The following is a 9728-nucleotide window of genomic DNA, read 5'->3' on the forward strand; positions in this document are numbered from 1 at the left end:
TGAATGCACAGGACAAGGAGGGCTCCTGGCAGCGGGACGGGCAGCGAGCACCCAACTCACTGCAGAGCCCGCGTGTCCTCCTGCCACGCTGCCAGCCCTGCAGACAGCCCCGAGCCCCAGCAGCCCGTACCTGCGGGCAGCACGGCCGCTGCTCCACCTGAAGCTGCCGCCTGGCTCCGAACCCAGCGCTGCTCCGCTCCCTGGCCTAAATCTTCTCTCTGCAGCAGCAGCCACAGCACCCGGCTCAACTTCTCTCACCGCTCCTTCACCCAGGGGCGCTCCGCCAGGCTCTGCACGCATCCACCCCTGGGCTGGGACCTCCTCGCCTGCTTTTAAACCACCGCACGCCCCCCAACGCGGGCAGAGCCGCTCAGCCCAGGGGCACACACGCTGCCCAGGCGTGCTGAGGCCACAGCCCTCACCTGCCCTGCCCCGGAGGCACAGCGCAGGGCCCCTGCTTCCAGCAGCCCCGAGCCCCGCTGACCCTCAGGGGGAGCCTGGGCCGCTCCGGATCCGCTCCGGATCCGCTCCGGATCCGCTCCGAGCCCGGTGCAGCCCCAGCAGAGGGGCTCCGTGCCGGGCCCTGGGGCGGCGCCCAGCGAGCCCCGGCCCTGCCGCGGCCCCCGGCGCCGTTCAGCGGTGCTGGTCCCGGTGCTGGTCCCGGAGGGGGGTCCCGGTGCCCCCCGCCCCGCTCACCTCAGGGTGCCGACCCCCGCGGAGGCTCCGCGGCCCCCCCCGGCCTGGCGCTGGGCAGCGGCGCTGCTGGGGGCGCGGCGCGGAGCCCCCTCCCGCCACCTCCGGCCAGGCCACGCCCCCGGACACGCCCCCTTCTTGGCGAGGCCACGCCCACCGGCCACGCCCCGCCCGCGCGGTGGTGTGATGCGCCGGGGGTTACCTGGGGTCAAGCGCCTCGAAGCCCCCCTCCCCTCCCGCGCCGCTCTCATTGGTTGGCCGCGGGCGCGCAGCGGGGGGGCGTGACCAATGAGAGCGGCGCGGGGCGCCGAGGGGCGGGGCTAACGAGGAGACGCCCATGGCCTGAGCGGCCGGCTGGGCGCGCCCACTGTTTGGGGAGGGGGGGGGGGGAGAGATGGGGGGAGCCGCGGGCGGCCCGGAGCCAACCACTGCCGGCCGCGGGGGGCGCCGGGAGCGGGCCTGAGGCGGGGGAGGGGAGCTGTGAGGCGGCGGGGTCAGCGCCCTCAGCGCCGCGGCCGCTCAGGGCATAAACGGCTTTATTTGTGCCCCTGGAAGGCTGCTCGGGGCATAAACGCCTTTATTTGTGCCTCAGGACCCCCCATTTTACACAAGGGGCTGTAAAAGTTGGATGTGAAGGCGGCAGAGGGCTGTAAAAGGTGGCTGTGAAGGGCAGCTCGCCACACGCAGCGCCAACCCCGCTGAGGCGCCGTGCCCCAAACCCCACACACAGCTTAGCAAAGCGGGGATTGCGACAGGTTCTTGGTGCCCAGGGCTCTCGGCACCCCAAATCATGCCCAAACCTGCCCGCCGCGGCCATCCCGTCAGCCAGGGTTGCGGGAGGGATTGCCACACGGCGCGGGGTGTAGCAACGCGGCCAGGGGAAAGAATGCCAGGAGACGGCAAACGAAATCCATCAACGTTACGGGCGGATTGGGAAGGTGCTTTTGAAATGGAACACTAACAGCGGCTCGGAGGGCCGTAAAGCAGCACCTCGGTTATCCCCGTAACACTAACGCTGCGGCCTTTGCACAGAGTCCCAGCGCACAGCACACAGGAGGGCAGTTTATGCACAGACACGCAGCACAGAGCCCTTCCCAAAGCATTATCTGAGTTTGACACAAGCAAATAAAAGCTTTGGATTTGGTGCGTTTCGCAGCTGCGCTTCCCTACCGAACCAGCAACAAAATCCCTTCGTTGTGAATGGGCATCGGTGGGCGATGTTTTACAAGGAAGTGCAGTTTGGGAGGAATTACAGAAAGGGGTTTAGATGTAATATACTGCAGGGTAAGGTGCCCCCAACAACAATTATTAGCCATGCTGACTCAAATCCTGCACTTGGGACAGCTGCTGAATGTTGCTGTGACTTACATGGGAACAGAAACGGGTTCTCATTTCTTTCAGTTCCAGACCGTAGTTAAAAAGGACAGTGCTCGAGCTTCAAATTGTGGACAGCAGGAATGTGTGCTTCAATCTGAGCATCCTGCTTCACAAAGCTCAGACTACTTTGCAATGGCAGGGGATTTACAACTGTAACCACGATTCTGCTTCTTGAGGGGCAGGGGATGTTGCTTAAATCCATGTCCCCTTCCCACTGCATTTGGGAACCGGACACAATACGTTACTGACTGTCACGCGGCTTACAGCACACACGCTGTTTACATGTGGAACCCCTCCCCACACACACGGTTTCTCAAAAAAGCAAGCACAGCCTCAATAACGCAAACCAGTCATATCAGAAAAAAGCAGGGGAAATGTTATTACCTTTTATGACGCCAAGTCTGGGCTCCATGTCTCTTCCCCAGGCTCTGATAACGTCACTAGTGCAAACACGGGACAGATCATCCTAGGTTAGGGGGGTTAGTGACACCATGCGTCCTGGCACGACTCCTGTCCTGGCAGGCAAGAAAAAGAGAGAAGGGTCAGATGGCTTTTAAACCCAAAATCATCTTTCATTTAGGAAACATCACGGAAGATTTGAAACATCGGAAAAGAAATGGTAACGCTCGCAACGCTGACAACAGCTGCCTGTTTACCAGGATAATCACAAAATAAATCTCCTTCTCTCCAGTCAGCAGGTGAACAGCCACTGCTAACTGCGTCCGCAAGATGTGCTGCTGTTAGTCCTAAGCTTTCTTACAGCTTCAGGCAGTGCCCTAAATCATCTCGTCAGACTGCAAAGTTCGGCTTCTCTTGGCATTCCCAGCCCAGAAGAGAAGCAGCAGACCGGGTCACACAGCGAAAGCGAGTGCTGGGGCTGGGAGGTGAACAGGGAATAATGGTACTGGTCAAACACATTCAAAATGAACATTTAGTTGTTTGAAATTGCTTAAAATCTAGTTCTCTTTTTAGTATTTTTGAGTTTGTATTTACCAGGCTACAAATTTGGGATTCCTTATGGTTTCTATCTCAAGAATAATAACAGATTCGTTCAACTGGGAAATCATTTCAATCCTGATTTGCAGCTACGTGTTTATTCTTCACACTGCACTTGGAGGGGAGGCAGCGGGTTTATACTTCCCAGGAAGATTCAAAGTGTTACTTTTACACTGGAAAATGGTGAATTGCATCCTTCTATATTGATTCTTTACGATTGGTCTTCTCCAACCTTACTGATTCTGTGACTCTGTAGCGCTTAGAGGCAGGTTGTGTTGAACCTCTGGACTACGAGCTGTTAAGCAACTCAGGGGGTTGCTTAAGATTCAACAAAAATATTCTATCCTTCCTTCTGTGAGCGGGACGTTAACCTGTGGCTACTCAGCATTTCAAAGTCAGAGGCTCTGGAGGAAAAAATGATTTCCATCGCCACCTTGCGTCTAACTCAGAAAACGCCAGCTCCCCAAACCAACCCACACACCGGACCGTGTCACCCAGCAGCACCCCTAGCTCCGGGGGCAGCCCTCCTCCTGCCATCCTTGCCCTGTCCTTGGCACTTTGGGGCTCCAGAATTGACCTGAAGAGCCCCGGGGGGCTCCGGTTGCCCCGGGCAGGGCGCGCCCGGTTCTAGAAGCAGCCGAGCGCCCGGCGCCCAGCAGCCCCCAGCACCCCGAGCCCTCTCGGCTCTGGGACTCACCGCTGGGACCAGGCTTTGTTTGGGACACGCCTATCGGAAGGACATTGGGCTGACAGATAAGGCTTTCTCCAGGCCCGTTTCTTACCAAACTGCACACCTCTGCTGCTTGGAGCAGAGCTGGGAAGTAGCACGGCCTGCAGTGAGTTGACACTGACTTTAACCTCTCCATACACCGAACATCGTGCAGGTGCAGGAGCTTTCAGCAGGAGCCTACGATCCCAGAGCTGTTCCGGGAGCTCTTCTAATCAGCACGGTATCTGCCTGAACACCTCTGCGGCGACACTCGGAGGAAGCAGTAAAGATAAAAAAGGGCTTCGAGACTGTGAGGAGCAGATGCAATCATGGTCACGATATTAATATTTAGCTTAGTGTTTGCACACACCAGGCTCATCAGAAGAGGTGAGTTGCTCACAGAGCTGCAAGCTCTAACTGAATGAAGATTTTGTAGGAGACTAACTTAAAAAATGTTAGTAATAAATCCGTTTATGTGTTAACTGTCTCTTTCCCATACACTGACGTAAGTCTCTAATCCATACGCCCTCACCCCAAATCCTCACACCTTTGCTGTCAGCAAAACACTGGCATTTAAAATTAGTTACCAAAAAGCAGGTAGTGCTGACTTAACTGCACATTGCAATTAAAAGTTGCTCAGCCTTCACTCTGTTCCCCTCAGACTTTGGAGACTACAAATGCCACGTGGAAAATGCCTCAGAAACAGCTGGCCACATAAGAAGCCTGGACGTCTTTCTGCAAGGTAAGGAGCTGCTGGAAGAGGGAAGCTGCCAGGGCTGCTCACGGCATGCCTGGCATTTTCAGTGGTCTCAGCTATGCCTCAGCCAAAAAGGACACAAAAGGTCCCACAGAGTTTTTTTCCATTTTGCTGGAAACCCAAGAGACTGTTCCTGTAACCCCTGATGGCTGCTGTCATTTGCCATCGATAATTACACACAAAATCTGAAACTTTCAGCCAACTGCTGCGGCAAGGGAAGCAGACTTCCCCCAGGACTAACGGCAGAGTTGCACTTGGTAGAACTGCCCCTTCCTCGTCCCCCTGGGATCTGCACCCGCCGGCTTTTGGCATCCAAGTGCCTCTGTTAAGGGCCTCGGGTCCCACATGGCTTTCAGGGTCCCCGAGGGCAACAGGGACCCCAAAGAGAGGCTCCTGGGCAGCTGCCCAGCGTGGTTAGGTGGCTATGAACTGAGGTGGTGTGACTGCTGCCCTGGAGAGGGCAACAGCTTGCGGTGCTCGAGCATTGAGTAAAGCTAGTTTGACAAAAAGGGACAACAAAGGGATGATGCACAGAGAACTCGCTTGAGTTTTCCTCATTGTAACATTAACCCCAAGCTGCCCCTGAAGTTTCCTTGCAGCAGTGCATCCCTCACAGCTAACTGCTGCCTCGAACCTCCCACAGGAATAATTTAAGAGAAGCCATTCCTAGCATGAGGTCCTTATCCTTTTCCAGCCCCTGGGATAGCAGCCACCGAAGGGAAGTTAAGCAGACGCCAAAAAGTCAGCACGCTGGAATGCTTTAGTCATCGAAGCTCCGTGCAAGTCAATCTGCTGCACTTGGAGAAGCTGCACGGAGATTTGGCAGAGCGGGCTGTAGAGAAGTGCACCCTGCAGAGCATCGAAGTCATCACCACTGCGGTCCAAGCACCCGCTCGCAACCACAGCTGTGTTCTACTGACACCCAAGAGAAGGAAGTTTCATAGAAAATTAGTTCTGAGAGGAAAAGGTAAGGAGTTCAATGGAGCAAATAGCTCTTTAAGTATACGAAAGCACAGCGGCCTTGTGCCTTTCTGTAAGAAAAAAAAAAAAGAAAAAAGAAAACAAAACAAAATTAGGAGGGAGTAACAGAGTTGAAGCTATGGAAATGTTCAAGTTTTGGAACAATTCCATGCTGTTGCTTTCCCTTCTTTTGGGAGGATCATGAGGTTTTGGCAGTTTCCAGTATTAATACTGACAGATAATTCTGTACGTTGGAAAACTGCACACAAGCAGAAACAACTACCTGTCCTGGAACTGTGCTGCAAACTGCCAGTACTCTACCATTTCTGGTCAACTGTTTCAGCGTGCAAGTTATTCTAGAAAATGCTTCTGGCTCTTCAATCCAAACAGAAACAAATAACCAGATGTAAAACCTGTCCCTTCCAGTGTTTCTGCCAGGGGTATCCAGCCATGCTGTAAAAGCAATGCTGCTCAAGCGGAAAGTTTTTTCTGAGGCTCCGACTATGCCACCTGTGTACCAAAGAAACCAGACTTCGCAGGGTAGGTTCCAGCTCTCCCTGCTGAGCCACAGGGTAGCAGAGCAGTAGATGTAGGGATGGGAAGGATACCGGCTTTCACACACCTCTTGGCCCAAGTTCTCCCAGCCAGTAATTTCTCTGAACAATGGTGTTGGATTTACCAATAAATACGTTGGCCCAGGTAGTTTGTGAACCCACGGCCGTAAGGAGAAAGCAGCATTTAAGTGCTGGCTTTCAAAGGAAGTTACCAGTGCTCATGCATGCCCTGAGCTCCCCTAACAGCTCCCAGCTTCCTTTAAAAACCTCACAGGACTTCACTGGGAAGTTCCAAGCCTTACTACACTGCTGTGCTGGGGCTTACCCACCTGTTTCTTCTTGGGAGCAGGCAGGAACTGTAAGATATCTGAAGTATTTTAACATAAAAATATCCTGAGAGATTTACAGCTTCCAGTGAAAGCCTTCAGGAGCCTCCAAATTGTTCCGCTGCCACAGCCCACCTCACTTAGCCCAACTTAACGAAAATGAAACAGATCTTGAACTGTCAAAGACTTGTAAAGACATCTGAAATATTCTTACGTATCTCATTTCAGAGGGAATTACACCCAGAAATGATAGAGGTTTTATGATCAGAAAAAAAATAAGCATCGTCATTAAACTGCTCATCGTTTGCGTCCTGTTAGTCTCTGCCATATGCTGCATCGTGACCGTCATATGCGAATTTCCCTGCTCGGTAAGTCCCAGACCAGGACAGCTTCCCACCTCCTTCCCCACGCTCAGCCAGGCCAGCCCTGTGAGCGCAACTGGCAAGTTAAAGCACACTCACGGAGTTCTTGGGAAGGGAGAATTGTCTTCCCAGGCATGGGCAGAGCCTGGGTGCTCAGTCTGGAGGGCCCAGGGAAGGGCACGTGCTGAGCTCCGCAGGCACTGCCCTGTGCTGACCCGTCACAAACCTCCCGCTGTGCTGGGACGCTGCTCCTCCTAGCAGAGATGGCATCCTCCTGATGCCAGAGGAAGAATGGTTTAGGGGTGGAAAAGAAAAGGCCCTGACTCAGGAGAGGTGCCCCTCTCTCGCCTTGCAGGCTGCAGGATGCAGCATTTTAGCAGGCGGGTGAGAACACACCAATGCAAGGGGCCAGTGTTGGGAACCAAACACCCCAGGGGCTGCGATACACCGAGTTACCTCTGTGAAATCACATCGCTTTGATGCCCAGACGCCCACCACTGTCCCTCCAGAAACAAACAGCCTTTGGGCAGCTGGTATTCCCCACCCTGACCGCTTCTGCTTCTTTCCCAAGTGCTTGTGCTTGGACTGGATGGCCGGCAGGCAGAGCAGCAGCAGAAGCGTGTACACAGCCTCCGAGCCCGTGGGTCACCAAACGGGCACGCTTCTAACCCAGCTACTTACGGACACGAAGGAGAAATCGCTGCAATCTTTTGCCTGACTCTCAGGCTCCCTTCCCCAGGTACGACCAGGCAGCGGCAGCCGAATGTTGAGCGAGGGATAGCGGGCCCCACTCTGAGCAAGCCTCCAAGGGAAATAGATAGACCTTCCACTTCAAAAGATTAAATATCCCCGTGGCCCTGAAGATGAATGGCTAAGGTGCCCTTTCATGAAGAAATGATTTAATCTTGTGCTTCCTACCCCATTCAGTGAGCTGCTGAGGTAGAGCAGTTATGCTCTACTCCCACCTCGCACCGTGACGGGGGGTCAAGTCACTTCAATTTGGTTTGTCCAGCTGCTTGTCTGTCACCAGGCTCTAACTGCCCCGCGGTGAGACTGGGGAACACACCAGAAACCCTCCAGATATTGCACATGCAGAACAAACCGCCTGAGGGCATTTAACTTGCAGAAACGATCAGTAAACAATTTCAAATAGAAATGAAAATTACCCCATTTGTTAAAACTTCTGAGTAGAAAAAGGCAGAAGGTGAGCACGTTGCTCATTGCAAATTATCCACTTTGACCCTCCTGGAGTGAAACTGTGCAGTGAGAAACGGGCTACAGAGAGAGGTGAGGAAACTAAACTGAGACCCATAAGAGCCATTTCGTGCAAGCCATTGACCAGCCCTCAGGTGGTAACACCTTTGGGCCTCTCCATTTGAACAGAGTTAAGGCAAAAGGCTCTTCATGTCACTGCTCGCTCCAGGAGATATCAGGCTTGCCATAACTTCTTGAGCTCAGTTCAGCCAGGAGATGTCGCACTGTTAATTACTGGTTTGAAAACCACCAGAGCGGAGCACTGGGGTAACATTCCAGCAATACGGTTCTTTACTATTCCTCATGGTATTTTTTTTTCTTCCCTTTCCAGACAGAAGCATAATAGCAAGACCCTTAAATGAAGAGATCCCAAATCCCTGTTGTCCATGAAACCCACCCGAGAAATGCCACAGGCCTTACTGGAACACCCTTTTCCCTCAGCCACCTCACCTTTCTCCTCACCACCTCCTGGAAGCAGCAGATTGAACACCAGCAGCTTAAACAACCACAACCCAACCGCTGCAGACTGAAACCAGACTTAACATCAGAGGAAACGCTTACCTGGTTAGGGGCAGTCACACCAATTCACTGGGAAAAGAGCTGCTGCGAAGACACCCATATGCTGATCCTTTCCATTAAGTGCCCGGATTCCTATTTTAATTCCCAGATACTGGAAAAACCTGTCGGCATAAGCAATAAAAATTTCACTGACGTTCCAAACTCTGCCTCCCTCAACTACTTTATTTTTCCCATAATTTAGGGAAGGCATTTAGGGCCTAGACAAAGGGAAAAAATAATTTCCAGTGCTTCCAGTTGTGCCATTACACAGCTCAGACACGGAGCACACACGTGGCAGACTCCTGGGGAGCACCCGGCCTCCTCCTGCAGCCTCGGGGGAGCGGTGCCCACACCGACTGCCGGGCTCTAGCCCGAGCTGTTGGCATTTTGACACGAAACGGCCCCCTGAGCAACACGAAATGACTGGAAAAAAAACAAACAGCCCTCTGAGCAACACAAAACGAGGCTCTGACCCTCAGGTATGAGCTGCCAAGGGCTGCCCTGTAGCTCTGCAAGAGCAGCTCCTGAGCTCCCCGCGAGGCGCTGAATGCTGCAAACCCTGCAGCAACAGGCGGGGACAGCCCCTGACACACACCTTGATGTGTCTGTAGCATTTACATATATATAACTTCTATGTATATATATAAATACAGGGTGATATACATATATATATTTAAATACAGGGCAATATGCACATATAGCTCTCATATATAAATAAATACGGGATGATATATAGATTAGATATATCAAAATACAGGACAAAATACATATAGATATCATATATGTATAAATAAGGGGCAATATATACATGTAAGTACTTGCATGTATATGCATATATACATATAACAGAAATGTACATAAATACAGGGCGATATACGCACATATAACAGAAATGTATATAAATATGGGGCAATATATGTAAATATAACAGAAATGTACATAAATATGAAGCGATATGCGCTCATATAACAGAAGTGTATATAAATATAGGGCGATATATGTGCATATAACAGAAATGTACATAAATACAGGGCAATATGTGCACATATAACAGGAATGTATATAAATATGAGGCAATATACGCACGTATTACAGAAATATATATAAATATGAGGCAATATATGTACATATAACGGAAATATATAAAAATATGAGGCAATATATGTACATATAACAGAAATG

At 52.1% G+C, this 9728-nt stretch overlaps 1 protein-coding gene across 7 annotated transcripts in view; it reads right to left on the reverse strand.

Moving 5' to 3' along the window:
• The window catches only part of ACACA (acetyl-CoA carboxylase alpha), a 125055-nt gene that overhangs the window by 114800 nt on the left and 527 nt on the right, over positions 1-9728 (reverse strand). For 4 of the 7 annotated variants that reach the window (XM_084493480.1, XM_084493478.1, XM_084493479.1 and 1 more), the window contains exon 1: positions 131-284. The gene's annotated coding sequence lies outside the window, so the exon portion shown is untranslated. Of the gene's footprint in view, positions 1-130; positions 285-696; positions 781-2454; positions 2586-8549; positions 8669-9728 lie in introns of those variants that run through there. The other 3 variants (XM_084493481.1, XM_084493482.1, XM_084493483.1) reach the window with 3 other exon arrangements.

Source organism: Aythya ferina (assembly GCF_964211825.1).
Source record: "Aythya ferina genome assembly, chromosome: 19".
NCBI classification, from domain to species: Eukaryota; Metazoa; Chordata; class Aves; order Anseriformes; family Anatidae; genus Aythya; species Aythya ferina.